Raw genomic sequence first — 21,144 nt, forward strand, 5'->3', positions numbered from 1 at the left:
ACGGTTGAGCTCGTCCTGTAGCTTGGCAACTGTCTCAAGTAGACTAGCTTGCTCCTGTGCTCCCTGCGTGTCTCGCTCCTAGTACTCCCACAGAAGGGACTGGTCCTGACGTCTCCTCTGCTCTAGCTAGGTCACGTACCTGTCCTGCTCCAGTAGGTGAATAGCTGAGACACGAAGGCATCTGTCCTCCTCGGCAAAGATAACTCTACCAGCTACGAAGCTCTGCTCACTAGGGGTAAGGCTGAGGTCGAGGGCCTAGGGAAGTAGATGGAACTCTATCGTCTTCAGGTGCTCGTAGTGGTCCCTCATCACTTTGCGAAGTGCCTTGTGTGAGATAGCTTGCAGTCCCTCCTCGACTGTGTCCTCTATAGTCAACTTGGTGAAAGCTAGGATAGAAGGTAAGGTAGTGCTAGCTGGGAACATGACTGAGGTCATAATCAGTCCTTCGATTCCTCCTTCCTGAGCTGGCTTCCCGGTGCAGGTGACCTTGACAAGCTCGTCGGGGACACCTAACGTGACGAGAACTCGGCAGAGGGTCTGTGCAAAACCCCCAAGCTCACGTAGGTCGAAGGTAAGCTTGGCATGGTCCAGGGGTAGCGGTCCTAGAGGCGGCCAGTCGACGTTCATTACCATCTGCATGTTTTAAGGAACATGTGTTAGTAGGTCAATAATAGATAAGCCATGCATAAAAGTAAATGCAGGGTCGGTATATAACCGAAAGAAGGGCTGTTCACGTCCTATTCCATCGTCCATTTCTAAGGGTTTCGTCCTATGGTCAAGTATGGCTCTGATACCAACTAAAGCGACCTGATTTCCGCGAAGGGAAATCCACAGAGTCGAAGTGTAATAAGACCTTTGTAGATCATATTACCCAAATTCTAGTCGAATATCGCATCCATACAACGATAAAATCAGAGTACAAATAGTGCGGAATTACATAAATTATTACATCGCCGCATTGGCGGAATCAAAGTAGCATTCATCCAGAATAGGTTTAAGATAAGATCGCCAAACTCGAGCGTAGGCATGAACCCCTCAACCATCAAACTCCTCGGAGCTATACTCCTCAGCAGAACCTGTGTGCCAAAATTTATCAGTACGATTTGTACTGGCCACTCCCACCCTATGAGCATTGCTTTGTGGAAATTGGATGCAAGTTGGATATAATCAAAAGGGACCTATAAGGCTAGGGTTTCCTATGCAATAGCATATCAAGTATAAAATAATAGTTGGTCAAGTTTTAACACCATTCCCACACACATTCCACCCTAGTTCCATACAGAGCTAGGTCTCGATCCTGGGATCGATTTACCACTATCTCCACACCATCATCATACCATCGCTCAGTCAACAGGCCAACTCCCTCTCGGCACTGTCTCAAGGCCCGTAGCCCATGGCTATGACCGACACTCTCTCATGGGGGAAGAAGAGAAGGACTCATCTCATTATCTAGTTAAAGCGAAACCCAAGAAAGGTCCATAGCCAACAAGTCAGCACATGTATCGATCGATCAACCATACACTCTGCAGATTTTTTACATAACCACAAGATCCGCCTTCCTCGCTGACCATCGTCAACTAGGCTGATTCCGGCCGCTTGCTAGCCTAGGATAATGCCACCCTACCATTCAGCCCTAGTACACCCCAAGTCTAGTCTGGGGTGGCTGAAATTGTGAGTCATGAGCCGGGTCCACAAGGTCTCCATGAAGTCTCGGAAGGGTGTGGGGGAATCCTCCGTGCCCCGTACCTCCTTACACTGTCCGCTTAACCTAGCAGTAGTGGCAATATCCTACCAAGTAGTCCGGCCGTCCCGCACCATATAGGGCGAGTGGTATGTAAGGCTTCCCAGTGAATCTGAGTACTAGTAAGTCCTTAGGGACGACAAAGCCAGAATGTCTTCATCAGGGTTTCCATTTACCGTGCCACCACAGCACCTCCACCCTGGGCTCCTCCCATCACAGGTTCACACCTAGGACCACCTCATATACCCTTTACCCACCACAGGTATCCATTTCTAGGGGTGCCTAGGTAGCACCACACGGCAAGACTTGCCCCAGGCTCATCGTATACTCCAACTTGGTCGACACAACCCTCACCCTCCACACACCCAAGTCACACACGCAACACTCTTCCCATAGTCCAGATAGCACCAGTTTCCACCACGCATGTAGTACAAGCGTAGTAGAAGTATAAGTAATGAAATATATAGTAGTAAGCGTGTGTCTAGCCTAACAGCAGGGTATGCAGGGGTAAGGTTGCGTCAAGGTAAAGGCCTTCAAGTAAGCATACTACCATGCAAGTCCTATCATAATATGACTCTAGTAGTAAGTAAAGCAATAGCAGTTCTATATTAGCCATGCGTAATAGGTGCTACGAGATTGGGTGGGATGTGGCACCTTCAGTGTAGTCGTCTCCATACTCCTCATGGTACTCACGATCCTTGTCCATCTGGTTCTCCTCCGAGTCTACAACGATCGTATTATAGTCGCATTAGCGACGTCTATAGAATAGCACAAAGAAGCAATGAAAATTCAAAAGAGCCAAATACACTCAAACATGGGTTCATTGCGTAAAGCTCGATTTTAGATGAATTTTGGTCCTGGTTTCATATTTTTCCGAGGTCGTATGAATTAGTTATGAATTTCTGAAGTTTAAATCATTTCTAAAAATGGAAAAGGCCTAATTAATCCTGGGCTGACACGTGTCACGCTGTGACTGGTCCACGTGGCATGCTGACGTCTGCATGACATCAATGGCTCGGCTCTGAGCTGACAAGTGGGGGGTCCTGCTGACGTCATCATGATGTCATCAATGTCATCAGTCTGACAGGTGGACCAGGGGCTCTTGGGTCACTGACATGTGGGTCCAGTCAAAGTCAACATCAAGTCAACGGGTGAGTCAACAGTCAACGGATCAGGGTCACTGACGTGTGGGGCCAGTGTTGCTGACGTCAGCAGCTGATGTCATCGTGACATCAGCATGACGTCACCCCGGCTGTTGGCTTCTGACATGTGGGTCCCGCGTGATGTCAGCATGACGTTACCATCTGACATGTGGGTCCAGAGTGTCTGTGCCACTAACATGTGGGGCCAGGTCAACGGTCAACATTGATCGGTCAACGGTCAACTCGGACTGGGTCTCAAACGGGCTCTGGTGGGCTCGGGTTGGGCCGGTCTGGGCCGGGCTGACCCGGACACATGGCATGCTGTGACGTAGCCACGTCACAACCTTGGGCCTCCACTGGGCTGTGGTCTACGGCTCGCGGTCCACGGTGGACGCATGCGCCGATCTACGGTGGGCTGCTTCTCCTTCCAGTGAACTGCGTCCACCCTTCTTCTCTCTCTCTGTGGTCCACGTGCGCCGGGTGCATGCGCATGTGGCCAGCGAGGGAATTCCCCTGCCTCCTCTCCCGCCATGCTTCCGCCAGTGGTGAGTTCACTGGCGAGCTCCCATAGCAACACTGGTGTCCAATTGAGGAGGGGAAAAGCTCCCCCACGCCATGGCGACTGCGATGGTGGGGTCAAAGTGGCGGCCAAAGCTTCCTAGGGCCTTGGCCACGGTGATCGGTGGCTCGAGCATGACGGCGTACAGGGATGGCATGGTAGCAGCGGCAAAAGACGGACATGTGGTGCGCGTGAGCATCATGGTGCTCCAGCGGGCTCGTCGGGCAAGTCGAGGGGACTTCTAGAGCCTCCGGTGGCTTTGGCCACGGTGGTGGCTTGATTTGGCCATGAAGGCGGTCCAGTGGTGAACGACGCAGGCTCCTAGGAGCACTACGGGGCGCCGATGGGGTGGTCTCATCATGGTCGTAGATGTGCACGTGGGTGCGAGTGTACCCAGAGGCCGGAGATGGCCTTGGCCTACGCGCTCCCGATGTGGAGCGCCATGGCCGACACAGTGAGGTCCGGAGGCGAGCAGGGGAAGCCGGGGCTCACCTTTGGTGTCGTGGGAGATAGGGTGGTGATGCAGTGGCGAGTCGTGGCCGTGTAGCTCTGGAAGCAGTGCAGTGTAGTGCAGCGTCGTGGCGTCGTCTCCTGCTCTGGCGGCTTCGGAGGTGTTCCGATGGCGCCTCCTTCTTCCTCCTCCCTCTCCCTTCCTTCTTCCTCGCCCTTCTCTAGCTCGGGTGTGTAGTGGATGGCCACAAAGTGGCGGCAGGGCGTTGAGAGAGCTCAGGGCACCCGGGGCCGGGGCTTTATAGCCGAAGCTCGGCCATGGAGCTCGATGAACGGCGGATGGGGATCAAGGGTGATTGGAGGCGTGTGCTTGCATCCAACGGCCCGTGCATGGTTGCATGGGCGCGGCGCCAAGGGGACAAGGCCATGCCCCGGGCGTGACCCCCTGGCCTGCCCCTACCATCGCTATCGGCCTCCGGTCGCGCGGTGGTTGAGGCATGGGGGAAGACGACACTAGTGGCGAAGGGTGCGGCTGACATGCGGGGCCAAGTGGCAGCGGCAGCAAGGGAAAGCGGGGAGGCGCACGTGGCGTGGGCGACGCACGCTAGGCTGCTTGCTGGGCTGGCCGTGCGAGTTGGGCCGGCCTGCTGCTGCACGCGCAGGCGGGGCTGCTTGCTGGGCTGCTGCGCGCTGGCGGGCCGAGAGGCTTCTTCTTCTTTTCTTTTTCCTTTTTCTGTTTTCTTTTTCTTCTCCTTTGGTTGAATTCAAATTTGGTTTGAAATTTGAATTCCAAATTGGTGCACCATATTCATTGGGGTTTTAGATATGAGGCCCACCACATTCTTTTATATATATTAGGAATTTATTTAGCTATTTTGTATAAGCAACATAGGTGTAGTTTTGTTATATACAGATGGAAATAGTTCTCTTTTTAAACATTTATCCTTTGGTTTGAATAATAATTACTTTATGGTGTGTTTCTTTAAAGGAGTTTTTAGACATTACATAAAACAGATGAAAATCCAAATCACCATTTTAGTTAACAATGTATGCAACACTTTATTTGTTGGAAATTAAATAAACATAACTAACAAATGACATGCCATGCTTATGTGTTGACTTGGGTTGGGGTTATACCTAATGCATCTCTTAGGTTGGGTTTCTATACATGACACTCATCAACACATGGGAGTTTTTGAGAAAAATTTTGTAGTTGGTATTTTTGGTGTATGGATTTTTGGGTTGTTACAGGGTGTGAGTCTGCAAGGACTCCGTTACCACCGGTGGCTATCCCGGGGCATCCGCCATAGCGCACTCCTAGGATGGACAGTGGCTAGGCGCCATGTCACCGATGCTGGAGCCATCACTCTCAACATCGTCATCCATGAGATCGAGGAAATAATTGGGAGCATAGCTTGCCATTCCCATGAATTCGGACGTGAGAGGGGGCGGCACCAGCATCCTTTGGAGCCCCCGAGCGTACACATCTGTGAGAGACATGAGGCCATAGGGGAACCGGTTGCATGGCGGTCACGGCGGGGACAACGGGGTCCCTTCGGATAATCGGCGAAAGATAGAGAAGAACAAGTAAATATTTGTAGTTTTGCCATATGTTGTGATCGGAGGTGGCCTAGCACTCAATGACACAGGTTTTATACTAGTTCTGGCAACATGTCCTATGTCTAGTTTGAGTCGGTCGGTGACTTTATTCCTGAGCCCAGGTGCTCAAAGTTTGTAGTGGGGTTACAAACGAGAAGGAGAAAGATGCGGTGCACGAGAGGTCTAGTCGGCTCCGGTTAGAAGGGCCGAGAGCGACAGGAGCTCCTCTATGAGCTAAGTGTTCAAGCGTGTGCTTGAGGTCCAAACCTAACGGTTTTGTGGTTGTGAGCTAGTAAACTTGATCGATCTGGATTAACTTGCATGAACTTGAATCAACTTAGTCTCTTGGGAGAGAGTGCATCCCCTTTTATAAATGAAGAGGATGGCCTTACAAGTGAGAGGGAGAGAGTTTGTATGCTTCTAAGTCTTGTTGCCCATGTCGGTGGGTATAGGAGGATGGTAGGCGCCCACAACACTGTTGGATGTCGGTTGTATGTGGGAGGTTACGTCGTCTTGTTTCGGGTAAGGCAGATGTCGGCACCTGCATATACTGTTGATGCCCAGAGGCATGTGAGGAGTTTCACCATGTTCACTTGGTATGATAAATCCCAGCGCCCACAACACTGTCGATGCCTAGAGGCATGTGGGGGCCTTACCGTATGGGAGTTAACGGCGCCCGCAATATTGTAGAGGAAAATATCGGCACCTACAATATTATTTGTGTCAGGGCGGTTGTAGAGTACTGTTCCTGTAGGTGACAGGGCACGGTCCCTGGTATCATGGTTTGACTTGAGCGCCTTGCCTTGCTTTCTCCGTTCGTTCCTTGGTCCATTCTGGGTGGGCATCCCCGGTCGGTTGGTCCCTATCGGCTCTGGTTGCGCCAGTCAGAGAAGTGCAGTGAGCAGGGTCTTTGCATACCCCAGTCAGAGACATGGGGTCGGAGTCAGAGGTAGTGCCCGACTGGTTGACATCTAACACTCGGAAATAGTTTGTACCATTGGCTATTCAATGCAAAGACCGATGGTTTCACTAAGACCGTTGGCAATTAATTTTCCCTCTGGGCCTTCTGGTGCAGTGTCCGACTAGTCGACATCTAACGCTCAGGAATAGTTTGTACCGTCGGCTATTCAATACAAAGACCGATGGAGTTACTAACACCGTTGGCAATTAATTTGTCCTCTCGGCCTTCTAGTGCAGTGCTCGACTGGTCGACATCTAACGCTCGAGATTAGTTTGTACCGTCGGCTATTCAATACAAAGACCGATGGGAAAGCTTGTAACCGTCGATAACAGGTTAACTATTGGCCATTCACAGTTTCCCCAACTACCCATCGGCTATTATACTTCCCTGTCGACATAGGTTGTGTTTCTAGTAGTGAGTTAATGGCGCCCACAACACTATAGGGGAAAATGTCAGCGCCTACAACACTGCTTGGGCTCTGCCATGCCTGGAAGGTCGTAGGATACTATCCTGCAAGTGCGCAGGGTATGGTCCCTAGTATTGTGGTTTGACTTGTGCGCCCTGCCTTACTCTCTTCGTTCGTTCCCTGGTCCTTATCGAGCGGGCGTCCCCAATTGGTTAGTCCTAGGGGGCTCTGAATGCGCCAGTCGGAGAAGAGCAGTGAGCAGGGGTTCGGTGCATCCCTAGTCGGAGATGTGGGTCGGAGTTGGAAGTAGTGCTTTTGGCTAGACCTTCTAGTCAGAGAGGCCGTCCGGAGGTGGGCCAGAGACCGAAGCGAGCGCTCCGGTCGGAGAGGTGGGCCAGAGTCAGAAAATGGGCGCCGCTCCTCCTCGGCCAGACCTTCCGGTCAGTGATTGGATCGCCCTTCGGGCCTGTTGTTTAGATACTTGGGTCGGCCCATGAGTTACACGTTGTTGGCTTGGGTCGAGCCTTTGTTGGGAAGCCAGTCCGCGAGGGACCCCAGGTTTATGAACCCGACAGTAGCTTTATTAATAACCATGCATCAAAAGCTTTTCCTATATGCATTGACAATATAGAAGAAACATACATTTTTCTGTAGACGGTGGCATAGCCTTGCAAGATGCACAAGATGCCGTGCAGGATCTCATAGAGGAGTTTGGCATATACTCCAATGTTGTAGATGTTGCTTTTGATGAAGAGGAGTTGTCGGACTCAGATGGTGGACAGGATCAACAAACACATGGTGAGGAAGAGGATGATCAAGCAAATGATGATGAAGAGGATGAGCAACCACATAACAATGAAGATGATGACCAACCACATCATGATGAGGCTCCATATAGGAAGAAGGAAATAACCGATAGACAAAGACGAGACATATTTGAAGATTTGCTTCGAACAAGTAACAATGGCAGATTTAAAAGGAATAGTACAACTATTATTGCAGCCGACATGTATGGCAGAGAGCAAGAAAATGTTGGGCACAGGGCATACCAATAAATGTCAATGGTTTGAAACCTAAGAATTGTGGCCGTAAAAAATTTGAAGTGGACCTCCCTACAGTTCTAGATATTCCCTAAAACAGAAGGGGTACTATAAGGTCACAAGGAAATGCTCTGGGTGTTAATAAAAGCACTCTACATAGGTCGTTCAAAGAAGGATTACTACACCGACACTCCAACTCACTGAAGCCCTATTTGAATGAAGAAAATAAAAAGGATAGGCTGAGGTGGTGTGTCACTATGCTAGACCCAAGTACACTGCCAAACAATCCCAAGTTTAGAATCATGAAAAATATTATCCACATAGATGAGAAGTGGTTCAATGGGACAAGGAAGACTAAGACTATGTACATGCATCCAAACGAAGAAGACCCACACAGGATAGTGCAAAACAAGAATGCGATTCACAAAGTCATGTTTTATTCTGGTGTTACACAACCTAGGTTTGATGCTGAAGAGAGATGTTATTTTGATGGCAAGTTAGGCATATAGCCTTTTGTCCGTGAGGTAGCAATCTTCGTCATGTTATATTCTTGTTTCGCTATAAAAGAATTAGTATTATATTATTTGTCATACTAATCTTCATAATTTTAGGAACCAGCACAAAGAAGAAGTGGCAATAGGCCAAGGGGCACACCTATCACAAAGACAATGAAGGTTGATGGAGAAACAATGAGATCTTATATGATCACAATACTTTTACCAGCTATAAAAGCTTGTTGGCCTCAAGAAGATGCCCACGAGACAATTTGGATACAACAAGACAATGCTCCTTCTCATGTACACGGCGATGATGCAGAGTTTGCTGCAGCAGTTGCCAATACCGGCCTTGATATACGCCTAATGAACCAACATGCTAATTCACCTGACATGTATTTGCCTAGACCTTGGTTTCTTTACTTCTCTTCAGTCATTAACGGATAGAACGACATCTAGAAACATGGATGAGCTCATCGCAAATGTGGACAATGAGTATCAAAACTACAACCCTGTCATTCTGAATAGGATATTCCTCATGCTACAAGGATGCATGATTGAAGTTATGAAAGATAATGGAGGGAATAGGTATAAGATCCCCCACATGAATAAGGAGAGCCTAGAGGCAGTAGGCATGCTTCCGGAATCTCTTAGTTGTGACAGGGAGATAGTTGAGAAGGCAATTGAGTTGTTGAACAACTAATGGAGTTGGTTGTCTAGCTTTTGAGTTCTACAACAACTAAGGGAGTTGTTTGTCTAGCTTTTGAGTTCTACAGCAACTAAGGGATATGTTTATGTAGCAGTTGTATATATAAACAACGCTTTTGGCATGGAACAACAACTATATATATGTTTGTCTAGCTAGTGTTACATAGTAATTCAACTACTACCATCACTACCCCAGATCTGGACATCACTGTCGGTTCAAAAAACCCCTTCACTGCTGGATTTTGAACCGACAGTGGCATACCCGCAGTGATGGGGGTTGACATCACTGTCGGTTCTTAAAAACCGACACTGATCTATAGGAAACAGTATCGGTTTCTGGCTCCACCCGACAATGTCTAGGTGAACAACACTGTCGGTTTGTAGTCCTAACCGACAGTGAAGGTTGCTTCAAGAGTGTCGGTTCATGGATCAAGCCGACAGTGTTGAGCTAGCCAACACTGTCGGTTCATGGCTCAAGCTGGCAGTGTTGAGCTAGCCAACACTGTCGGTTGAGGGCTCAAACCGGCAGTGTTGAGCAAGACAACACTGTCGGTTCATGGCTCAAGCCAGCAGTGTTTTGCAAGACAACACTATCCGTTTGTTGATAACCGACAGTGTTTTGCAAGACAACACTGTCGGTTCGTTGCTAACTGGCAGTGATGGCCCATTCGCATTTTATTGTTTTATAATTGATTTTAATTTATATTTTTTCATGGAATCGGGTTTTGCTTTATATACGCTACGTAGACGACAGGTCCATCAATATTAAACATTATAAATATTACGGTTACAGTTCAAATGTTCTTATCCAGATCTCGTTCCCTCAAAATAAAAAAGAAATGTTCTCGGACTGTTTTATCGGCTGTTTTATGTCAATCTTGATCGTTTATAGTGTGCGGTTAAGGCATGTTTTGTCTTGGATAGGTCTATTGGCTAACGAAAACCGTTCCGTGGCCCGTTATCATGGCCTATGTGATTCTGCCTCACACCCCACTGTTAGCACCGTGGAGTGGGGATCGTTATTTGATAGATCTGTTCCTGATAGGGCATGACCTTAACTGTGCGCTATGCCTAAATCGGCTATTTTAGCCAATACGAGCGCTTTCACATACGTAGTTCACGTCATGAGACCGTTGAAGTAAAGATAGGTTGAAAGATGTGTTAGCCCCATGATCTTATTATTGTATTACAGTCTGTATGACTCTGACTCATGCCCCACTGATATTAGTAGTTAGGGTCGTCAAATCTATTGTTGTTTCTACGGCCTGCATGATTCTGTCTCATGCCCCACTGATCATGACGATAGATGAGATCTAACATGTTCATTAAATTTATGTTTATTAAATGGTTAAATTATGATGAGTTGCTTCTTTTATATAAAAAGGGATTCGGTTACCTGCAGTCATTTGGCTTAGCATAAACTGATTATTGTTGATATTCTATTGCCATTGACTAATATTTGTTTAAATAATGAGATTCATCCTGAATGATAGCCGATCTTTCTTTTATAATTTCATGAGCTTTAACTGATTTATTCTTATGAGTATGCTGGCATCGACTGTTTAGTCGATCTCCTTCCATATTGGCTCTCAGAGCCGCATATTTGGGACTATCTGGCAATACCAACATGTTCCGCCTTAAATTACTGATTAGCTTTCTCTCCTTGTCAATTGCAAGGTCAAATTGACTGGCATGTCTTGGGAGGAGTACGCAGGATTGACCACCCCTGTGTTGAAGCCAGACGAATCTCTAGCTCCATCGAGAAGACCCTTCCGGCTTGCTCGTGTGCCCTTGACATGGGATGAATTTTCGTGCTGACACTAGTCGACTATAGGAGCGCCGAGCAGTCTTCTATTTTATCTCTCCTTCAAATTTGACAAGATCCTGACATGCTTGGCCATGCGACAACTATTGTATACCTGCTCTAATATGACAGTTTTTTGAGGATAAGGTGTGAGATTAGAGGACCGCTAGAGATGCTCTAAACATATAATTTAGTACAAATATATAATTAACAGCAAACAATTCTAATGGTGAGCGCCGTCGCCGTATGTCGACGAAATATGGTCAGCAGTCTACCTAGGGGTATGTCCAAGGTAGTAGATTATCGGCAGACAGGTGCGCAAGCTACAAACGAGATGGTGACACAAGACAGACATAAGGTTTTATCTAGGTTCGATCGCTGTGAAGGCATAATACCTACGTCTTGCGTCTGATTGTATTGCTATATGTAAATAAGATGATTTTTGAGAGGGGTCCCCTGCCCGCCTTATATAGTCTGGGGGGCAGGGTTATAGATCTAGAAACTAATCCTAACCAGTTACAATTGCCATAGGTGGCCAGATAAGGATTCCTATTCTAACCGACCAGGATCTTGATTGATCTCCAAGTCTGCCTTGATTCCTTGCATGGGACTCCGAGCAGATCGGCTGGGCTACGCGTCGTCTTCTAGTGGACCGGACCTCTGGTCCGGGCTGGCCCAATCCTAGCCATAAGGGTATAGGGGTTAATACCCCCATAGCTAGTCCCCGAGCACCATGTATTATGTTGCGACACACCGTTTGATCTTCTTAGGCTAATGCGGTCTGTCTTCATATCATCTCCAACTGGTTGAAACATTGACCAAGCAAATGTGCCAGTATTCTGGTCAGCACAGAGAGCAGTAGACCACGATTATAGCCGAAGATTCCGGTTGTCCGAAGAATGCATGGTGCTCTAAAGAAAAAAGAAAAAGATTTCTTTCCTGATCAAGTGTGCCCACTTGTATTTCTGAAAAGAAATGTAAATGACCCTTGTACAATAGTAGTTATGGCCAACAGTCAGAGCATAGGGGCTGATAAAATAAACACATTCACCACAAGGTGAAGTGTGCCCACTTAGTCCCCGAGCCTGGTAGTAGGTGACGTAGGCACGTGGTGCTAGGGTCTAAAAAGAATTCCCAGTTAAGTTGAGAATCCAATCGTCGTACAAGCAATATGAGTTGCACCGGCAGGTGCATCGTACCGATGTAGTCCCCGACCTTGCTGGAAGGCGAGGTATCAGCCTTGTAGCAAGGTCTAAGTGAGAAAAAATAAATGCCTCTCAACTATATGTGAGTACAAATCACATGTAGCCGAGGAGAGCGATCCCCGAGCAATGGTCGGAGAGTGGTCGGGGCAGTCCCCGAGCGCAACATGGGGAAAACAACGAATCCCCGAGAATAACCGTAGTTGGGACAGTCCCCGAACACAAAGGTAATCGGGACAGTCACCGAGCACGATGGCGGTCGAGACAGTCCCGAGCACGAGAGTGGTCGGTACAGTCCCCGAGCACGATGGTGGTCGGGACAGTCCCCGAGCACGAGGATAGCCGCGACAGTCCCCGAGCACGAGGGTGGTCGGGACAGTCCCCAAGCACAAAAAGTGTGGCAAAAAAATCATATGCCACTTTTACAATTATTTTATGTATTTATTTATTTATTTGTTCTGACAAGTCTGGTCTGACATGTCCGGTCAACAAAGTAGATGGGTATAGCACGTCATATTGCCTTTTTGTCTTGTCAAGCAAACAGTTGCGTGGCACCTGTCAGTAGGTGCGTTAGCGTGGGCCCTCCCACACTGGCAACGAAGAGGCGCATATATTGGCGTAGATCTCGAGGCTGTGAAAACAACCGTCTGTGGCGCATGCGCACGTCCCCCAAGAGTCCCAAGCAGACGAAATGGCATAACTCTTGGGTTAAATACGGTATATGATAGGTTAGTTACTATTTACTGAACCCCATTGCCATTCACAACCGTAGCTTTCGTCTTCCTCTCGCCAACCAACCCTAACACATCCGCAATCGCCACCAATCAATCTGCCGCCGCTTCGACTGCCACCTTTGCTAATCCTCTGCTGCTGTTGAAGATCAAAAACTCCCCGTTCACCAGCAAGGCCAGAGTCAGAAGCAGAAAATGAAAGGAAATGGCGAAAAGTGATGCGCAGAAGAAAACAGGAGTCATGGCGAAGGAATGGTGGAAGTCGAAAAGCAACGAGCAGACCATTGAAGATCTCATCACCATGGGGGTACTCCACAACAAGGAGCTCATAGGATGGTGTGCGCCAGAGGGCGAGAGGTACCCCGATCCACAACCAGGTGAGATCGTGGTGTTCGAGGATTTCTTTAAACATGGATTTGGAGTTCCGATACATCCGTTTCTTCAGGGGCTCTGTCTTTACTATGAGATTGGGATTTGCAATCTGCATCCCAACTCAATCCTCCTTGTCACCACTTTTATTCATCTGTGCAAAGCGTATGGTGGCTTCCAGCCCCATTTCAATTTTTTCCGCCATCTTTTCTGTCTGCGGAAGAAAGGAAGCGGTGGTTCGAAGATAGCCGGGGGTGTATACCTCAACCTCTATGACGGCATGAAAGCCCAGTACCTGCACTGCCCATGGAACACGCCGCTCGATGACTGATACAAAAAATGGTTCTACATCCACGAAGAGACAAACACGATCACGTTGTGCGACGCGGGCTACATTCTAGAGAAGAAGACGAGCTGGTTGGAGAAGCCCGAGCATCTAGGACAGATCCCAGAAATATTTGGAATGATCCCATGGAAAAAACTGGATGGTTTGAGCGTAGTCGGGAGTTTCATCAGCCGACGGGTCCAACCCTGCTAGAGGAGGGTACATCCTGGCTATGAGTATCAAGGGAGCACAGACCCGACGAGGACGAGGTAGAGGGCGCTTGGCAAAATTGAAGTCAAAGCTAGAATTGGCTAGCTATTTAACTTAGCCGATCTAAATTATGCTAGATTGAGCGACATCGAGCATGCTTTCAAGCTTGTCCAACCTCCCCCAAAGTTAACTCGTCTTGCCGCGTACCCGTAGTCTTATATTGTGGTAGGTTAAGTGTAAACTCACTGTGTTCACTCCCTTTTGTTACCCAGGTTAATGGTTGAGATAGAGCGACAGTGTTTGTGTCGCCACCCCCTGGAGTAGAGTGGCCACAAGGAGCTGATCCCACCACCCAGACCAGCGTCAAGATCGAGGACGAGGACGTCTACTGGGCGGAGGTCAGAGCTAGAGAGGAGGCAGCAGCCAAAGCTGCTGGTAAACGGCCGGCTGCCCCCAAACAGTCAAAGAAGAGATCAGTAACCACCCTACTCACCGGGGGAGCGCTAAATATCAATGAGCCCGAGGAGGACCCGGAGGAGAACCCGGCCAGCAAGCGTCGGTAGGTGATTTTTGCTTGGCCGGACGATGGCGTAGAGGAAGGAGAAGATGCAGACACCTTTCAACTTGTCCCTCGAAAAAGGAGGAAGCAACTGGAGTCGGTGGAGCAAGGTGGGTCCTCCGCGCCTGTGGGACCCACATCGCCGATGGCGGTGAAGGATGCAGCCAAGTCGACTTCGGGAGTCCCTGGGCAAGGAACGCGACCGGCGATGGGAGCAACAACTCAACCGAGCATGCCACCGACCACTGCAACGCGAAGGACAAGTGGCGGAGGGGTCAAGCACGAAGGCCCAGTGATAGTGCTGGATGTAGAGGGAGACCAGGAGTCATCCGCACAGCACGTGGAGCAAGTACGGCCGAAGAGACGCGTCTTCTCCACATCATTCTGTGCTTCCAACATGTAAGTATTTGTAACCTTGATATAAGTGAGCAATTTGCATTTAATATGATTGTTTTCTAAACTTATCTCGGATGTACTAGCTCGGCGTCCACAGAATGTCCAGACCAGCTAGCCAGAAGTGGCGTGGCACCGCCAATAAGTATAGAGCAGACTACCCAGCAGCCGACCACCGAGGAAGCCATAGTAGAAGATCTATCGGGGCCTCAGCATGCGAGTGGTCAGATAATAGTCTCTGAGCAGGTGGTCGAGGGACCAGCTGAGCTGGGCATGAGTGCTCTGAGCACTAAACCTACTGAGGGCAACACCTCAACGTCAAGGGTAACAGAGCAGACCGAGGAGCAGTGGCTGGAGGTGAGAGCACAGACCACATTTATCGACACTGCAGCTCATGGGAAGGATGTGGTGATCACAGATGTTGCTGGCACCGGGCCAGCACTAGGACCCGAAGAAGAGCCCGAAGAGGACGAGGTGGAGGAGGTCCTGGGCCATCCGCAAGACAAGCAACAACATGTTTATGTGTCGCATTGGTGGAATGACCAATGGGTTATCCATGAGGAAATCCCGGAGGTCAAAGAAACCAAGAAAGTTGAACGGGCGGCAAAGCGGCTTGTTACGGAAGTGCAGGTAAGCTTCGCTTCACCCCCTGGTCTTGCGGTCTAGTAGTTGTCTTACTTAGCTATCTACACACAGGACTTAATGAAGACCACAAGGTACCGCAAGAAATGCTTCGACCAGATCGAGGGATCGTTGCAAACAACAAGCAGCTGATGGCAGAGGTGGACCGCTTGCGCCAGCAACTTGAAGCCATCGATCATGAAAAGACGGTGCAAGATTCCTAGAACCAGAACCTAGTCATCTAGCTCAGTAAGAAAGAGTGGGAAAGAACAAGTAAGTAGCCATTTTATCATACCGACTACTGACAAGTGCTGTTGCGTTGTTGGTAGTAACAGTTGTAGTGCAGGCTTAGAAGCTGAAGTGATCTATCTCCAAGAGGAGAATAGTCGTGCGGTCGAGGAGTGTGATCGCCTGAACGAGGACAATAGAAAACTGGTGCAAGACCTGTCGCAGCTCTAGGACCACATGACCAAGATGACAGAGGAGCTGAAAGGTAAGTTGTCCAACCGCCTTTGCTCATTTTTGTTGCCTACCGTAGTTTGGCGTGGTCTAACGTTTTAATAGCGTGTGTGGTTTGCAGTTATAAAAATCAATGCAAAGAAGCATTTGGAGGCCATGATGAAAGACCGTGACGGCTGGAAGGCGCAATGCCAAGAGATCACCAAGGACCGTGACACCTAGAAAAGCCGGTGCCAGGAGGTGGCAAAGGGCATTTTGTCGGTCCTTAACCTCGTCGATCCGGCGCTAGCAGAAGATGTGCCAAGGACGCCGCAGCTGGGATTGATTGAAAGATGCCAAAGGGCATGGGGATGGTTCTAGGGGTTCATGAAGGAGGTGGGCGAGTACGCAGGCGCACATGTGCTAAGCATGGTACGTGCTCACTACCCCCTGATCGATCTCAAGCGCCTGGAGGCTGGATACCCAAAGGAGGTAGATCCAGACAAGGCCGAGGAGCTATGGATGACCCAGCTGGACTTGTCGGTGAAAATAATTAGCGATATTAACCTATGTGGAGGTACGACACCACCCGTACAAGGAACGCCATCAACAAGTCAGTTGGGAGCGCCGTTATCTTCAAGCCTACTGGCGAAGCCTGTGGTCTCGACCAGGCAGGCATCGGCGGGGCCATCTTCTTCAGCTCAATTAATGCCAGAGTCCCCGAGACCCGAGCACGATGCCAGGCCCAGCGAGCAGCAAGCACCGCGTGCCCCGACCAGCCAATAGTGTAGGCTATAGCTGTAGAAGAAGATGTAGTTGGGTTATTGTAAACATGGACCTTTTCAGGCAAGCTTGTAATAACGTACTTGTATATCAACATAAGCTTGTTTGTTTTGTAGAAAACGTGTTTAAGCTCGGATATCATGTTGATGTAACTAAGTTAGAATGTGTTGGCATTCTGTTTAGTTGTACCAGTTTAGTCGACACGTCATCCTGAAAGGTTTGTATGGCCCTGGTTTGTCTTGCGGTTAGAGTGTGAGGTGCGTAGCTTGTGCACACGTAGAAACACACAAGTCAAACCAGAGAGCACCTGCCGATCACCCATAGCGTAGAAAGCGGATCCCATGCATGCGTTGGGAGGAACCGGAGATAGGGCCTGCTTCGAGAACCCGAGAAGGAATGGTGGTCGGTTTTAACTGGTAGAGTTAGAATACCAATAGACTTCGAAGTGACACATTTGAGTGGTCGGAGAAATCATAATAGCTTTATTGAAATAAATCAAAAGTACAAGAGGGGTACATATCTTAGTAGCTAAGCATAGAAACGCCTAAGCTTGTCGATGTGCCAGAAATTGGGTACGTCTGTGCCGTTTAGGCGAGCTAACCTGTAAGATGTAGGGCGTGTAACCTCCTTGATCATGAAGGGTCCTTCCCATGGGGTTGCGAGTTTGTGGACACCAGCCTAATTCGTCTTCCACTTCAGGACCAGGTCCCCGACCATGAAGAACTGCTCCTTGACATTCTTATTGTAGTACCTGCACAAAACAGCAAGGTATTTGGCTATACATACACAAGAATCAAGCCGCTTCTCTTTTGCACTATTCACTTCTAGCTCCCGCACTTCATTGGCCTTGTCTCCATCAAACTTCTCTACCCGTGTTGATCTAAAGGCTATATCTATTGGGAGCACTGCCTCAGCGCCATAAACCATAAAGTATGGTGATACGCCGGTATTGCGACTGGGCTAGGTTCTGAGACCCCAGACCACGGCTGGTAACTCTTTGAGCCATCTTCCAGGAGCTTTGTCATTCTCTCTGTACATCCTCTTCTTAAGTGCGTCCATGATCATACCATTTGCCTGCTCGACCTGTCCATTAGCTCTAGGGTGTGCCACCGAGACATATTTTACTACTATGCTCCTTTCATCGTAGAAGTCCCAAAAAGCGTTCTCGGTGAACTGGGTACCCAGATCAGTGATGATGCTATTGGGTATGCCAAAGCGGTGGATGACCTGATCGAGGAACGCGATAGCCTTTTCTGAAGATGCCTTGACCAGGGGCATGTACTCTATCCACTTGAAGAATTTGTCGATCAGCACAAAGACGCATGTAAATTTTCTAGGGGCTGGTTTGAAAGCCCGATCATATCCAGTCCCCAGCATGCGAAGGGCCAAGAGGCTGGTATAGTTTGAATCTTGTGTGCTGGTACGTGGATTCTCTTGGCAAAAAACTGACAACCTTCACAATGGCGAACTAGCTTCTCTGCATCGGCTACGGATGATAGCCAATAGAACCCTGCTCGGAAAGCCTTGCCGACCAGCGTTCTCGAGGCCATGTGGTTGCCGTAGGAGCCAGAGTGGATTTTGTCTAGGAGATGTTCACCATCCTCCTGGGTATACACTTCATCAAGATTTCCTCCTTCGCGTTCTTGCGCCACAATTTGCCATTGACGAGCAGATACTGCTTACTGCGACGCATCAGGCATTCATTTTCTGTCTGATCGGTGTAACCGCTACCATCTGTCAGGTACTTGATGAAAGGTACTCTCTAGTCGGGCTTCTTAGTGGTCGGAGGTGGTTTGGTGGTGTTAGACGCCAGAACCATAGCCACCAATGGCTGGTCTGGAGGCTTGTCGACCGTGGGATCTTCTTCTTTGATGGAGGGCGTGAGCAGGTCTTGAACAAATATGCCATGTGGGACTTTGGTTCGGGATGATCCTAACTTTGACAGCGCATCTGCTGCTTGATTTTTGTCCCAGACCACATGTGTGTACTCGATGCCATAGAACTTGCCTTCCAGCTTTCTGATCGCTTTGCAGTATGCGTCCATCTTTTCGCTGGTCGTATCCCAATCCTTATTGAGTTGGTTGATGACCAGAGCTGAGTCTCCGTAGACATAGAGACGCTTGACACCGAGCTCGACCGCAGTGTGCAAACCGTGTAGGCATGCTTCATACTCGGCGGCGTTCTTAGACACCAGGAAATAAATCCTGAGGACATATTGGAGCTGCTCCTTGGATGGTGATACGAAAAGGACTCTTGCTCCTATGACATCGATGTTGAGAGAGCCATCGAAGTACATCTTCCAATACTCGGCGGGCCCCTGAGAGGCAGGTGTGCTTAAGTCTATCCACTCGATGATGAAATCAACAAGTGCCTGAGACTTGATTGTAGTACGGCTTGCAAATTCTAAGGAGAAAGGGCATAGCTCCATTGCCCATTTAACGATGCGCCCGTTTGCATCCTTGTTGTGAATGATGTCTCCCAGAGGGTACTCGGTCATGACCACCACACGATATCCATCGAAGTAGTGTTTCAACTTTCGGGATGTAATTAGTATGGCATAGATCAGTTTCTGAATCTATGGGTACCTGGTCTTGGATTCACTGAGCACCTCATTGACAAAATAAATTGGTCACTATACCTTGTAGACGTGGTCGGGCTTGTCACGCTCGACCACCATGGCAGTGGAGACCACTCGATTAGTTGCCGCAATATAAAGCAGGAGGGTTTTGTCTTCTGTGAGAGCAGTGAGGACCGGAGGTGATGTAAGGAATTGTTTCAGCTGTGTAAAGGCAGCATCTGCTTCCTCCAACCACTCAAACTTCTCAGATGCTTTGAGCAGCTAGAAAAACGGTAGTCCTTTTTCGCCTAATCTTGATATGAAATGACTGAGGGCAGCCATGCATCCAGTAAGCTTCTGAACATCCTTCACCTTTTTGGGCGGCTTCATATCCAAGACAGCTTTTACTTTCTCTGGGTTAGGGCGTATGCCGTCGTGACTGATGAAGTTGCCGAGCAGTATACCAGATGGAATACCAAAGATGCACTTCTTTGGTTTTAATTTCCATTGGAATGTGTTAAGGGCTGCAAAGGTATGTTCTAGGTTGTCGACAAGGGTGTATGCTTCCTTGGTTTTAACAACTACATCATCAACATAAGCCTCAATGAGGTCGTCTTTTATCTTGTCTTTGAGGCAGGCCTATATGGCGCATTGGTAGGTAGCCCCAGCGTTCTTGAGCCTGAACGACATGGTCATGTAGCAGTAGGCGCCGAAGGGCGTGATGAAGGATGTCTTGATCTGGTCGTCCTTTTTGAGAGCGATCTGGTGATAACCAGAGTAGCAATCGAGAAAGGAAAGCAGCTCGCAACCGGTAGTTGAATCTAAGACCTTGTCTATGCGAGGTAAGCCAAAGGGGTCTTTAGGGCAGTGTTTGTTGAGATCAGTGTAATCAACGCACATTCTCAATTCCTTATTCTTTTTGCGTACAAGAACCGGGTTGGCTAACCACTCCAGATGGTACACTTCTTTGATAAATCCAGCTGCTAAAAGCCGTGTAACTTCTACCCTAATAGCCTCCTTTTTGTCGCGAGCGAACCATCATAGCTTCTGCTTGATGGGTTTGGCCTTGCCATCGACATTTAAGGAGTGCTCAATCAAGTTCCAAGGTACACCGGGCATGTCAGCGGGTTTCCATGAGAACACACTCACGTTGCTCCTCAAGAACCTGACGAGCGCGTCTTCCTATTTAGGATCCAGGTTGGCCCCGATAAGGGCCGTTTTGCTGGGATCACCATCGACCAGCTGGATCTCTTTGTGCTCTTTGGACTTGATGTTCTTGCATGGGGCCTCGAGCTCTGGGATCTCTAGGTGGTCGGCTGGGGTCTGCTTGGCGTCAAGCGTGGTCTTGACCATGCGAATAGAGAGGTCGTGAGCCTCTACTATTTTGAAGCTGTCATCCTCACAGGTGTAAGCTGCGTATACGTTGCCCCTAAGAGTTAGAACCCCCTTCTCAATAGGCATCTTGAGCACCAAATACCTGTAGTGAGGTATGGCCATGAACTTGGTGAGCGCTGGTCGGCCAAGGATAGCATGGTAGGTGCCTTCGAAGTCGGCGACCACGAAGTTGACGTAGTCGGTGCAAAAGTGGTCTGGGGTACCGAATTGCACAGGTAGCGTGATCTGCCCGAGAGGTGTGGAGCTCTGTCTAGGGAGAACACCCCAGAACTGTGCCTCGTATGGCTTGAGATCAGCCTGGGTTATCTTCAGGGCTGGCAAACTATTCTTGAATAGTATATCAATGGAACTACCGCCATCAATCAACACTCTATCGAACTGAACCTTGTTGATGCAAGGATCGAGAACCAGAGGAAAATGCCCTGGCTCAGGTATTACAGCCCATTGGTCCTTTCTGCTGAAGGAGATCTCGCGGTGAGACCAAGGAGGGAGCCGCAGATCGGCGATGAGGTTGTCGGCATTGGCCACGTTCAAGCAAGCGCGGGCAAGAAGCTTGCGCTCTTGTTTGGTCTCGATGGACACTCTGCCCGCAATGATGGTGTGGATGCGGTCGGTTGGCTTAATGTACTTGTGACGGGGATCTATGTCTTCATCATC

Source organism: Miscanthus floridulus, chromosome 14 (assembly GCF_019320115.1).
Source record: "Miscanthus floridulus cultivar M001 chromosome 14, ASM1932011v1, whole genome shotgun sequence".
In the NCBI taxonomy this organism is placed as follows: Eukaryota; Viridiplantae; Streptophyta; class Magnoliopsida; order Poales; family Poaceae; genus Miscanthus; species Miscanthus floridulus.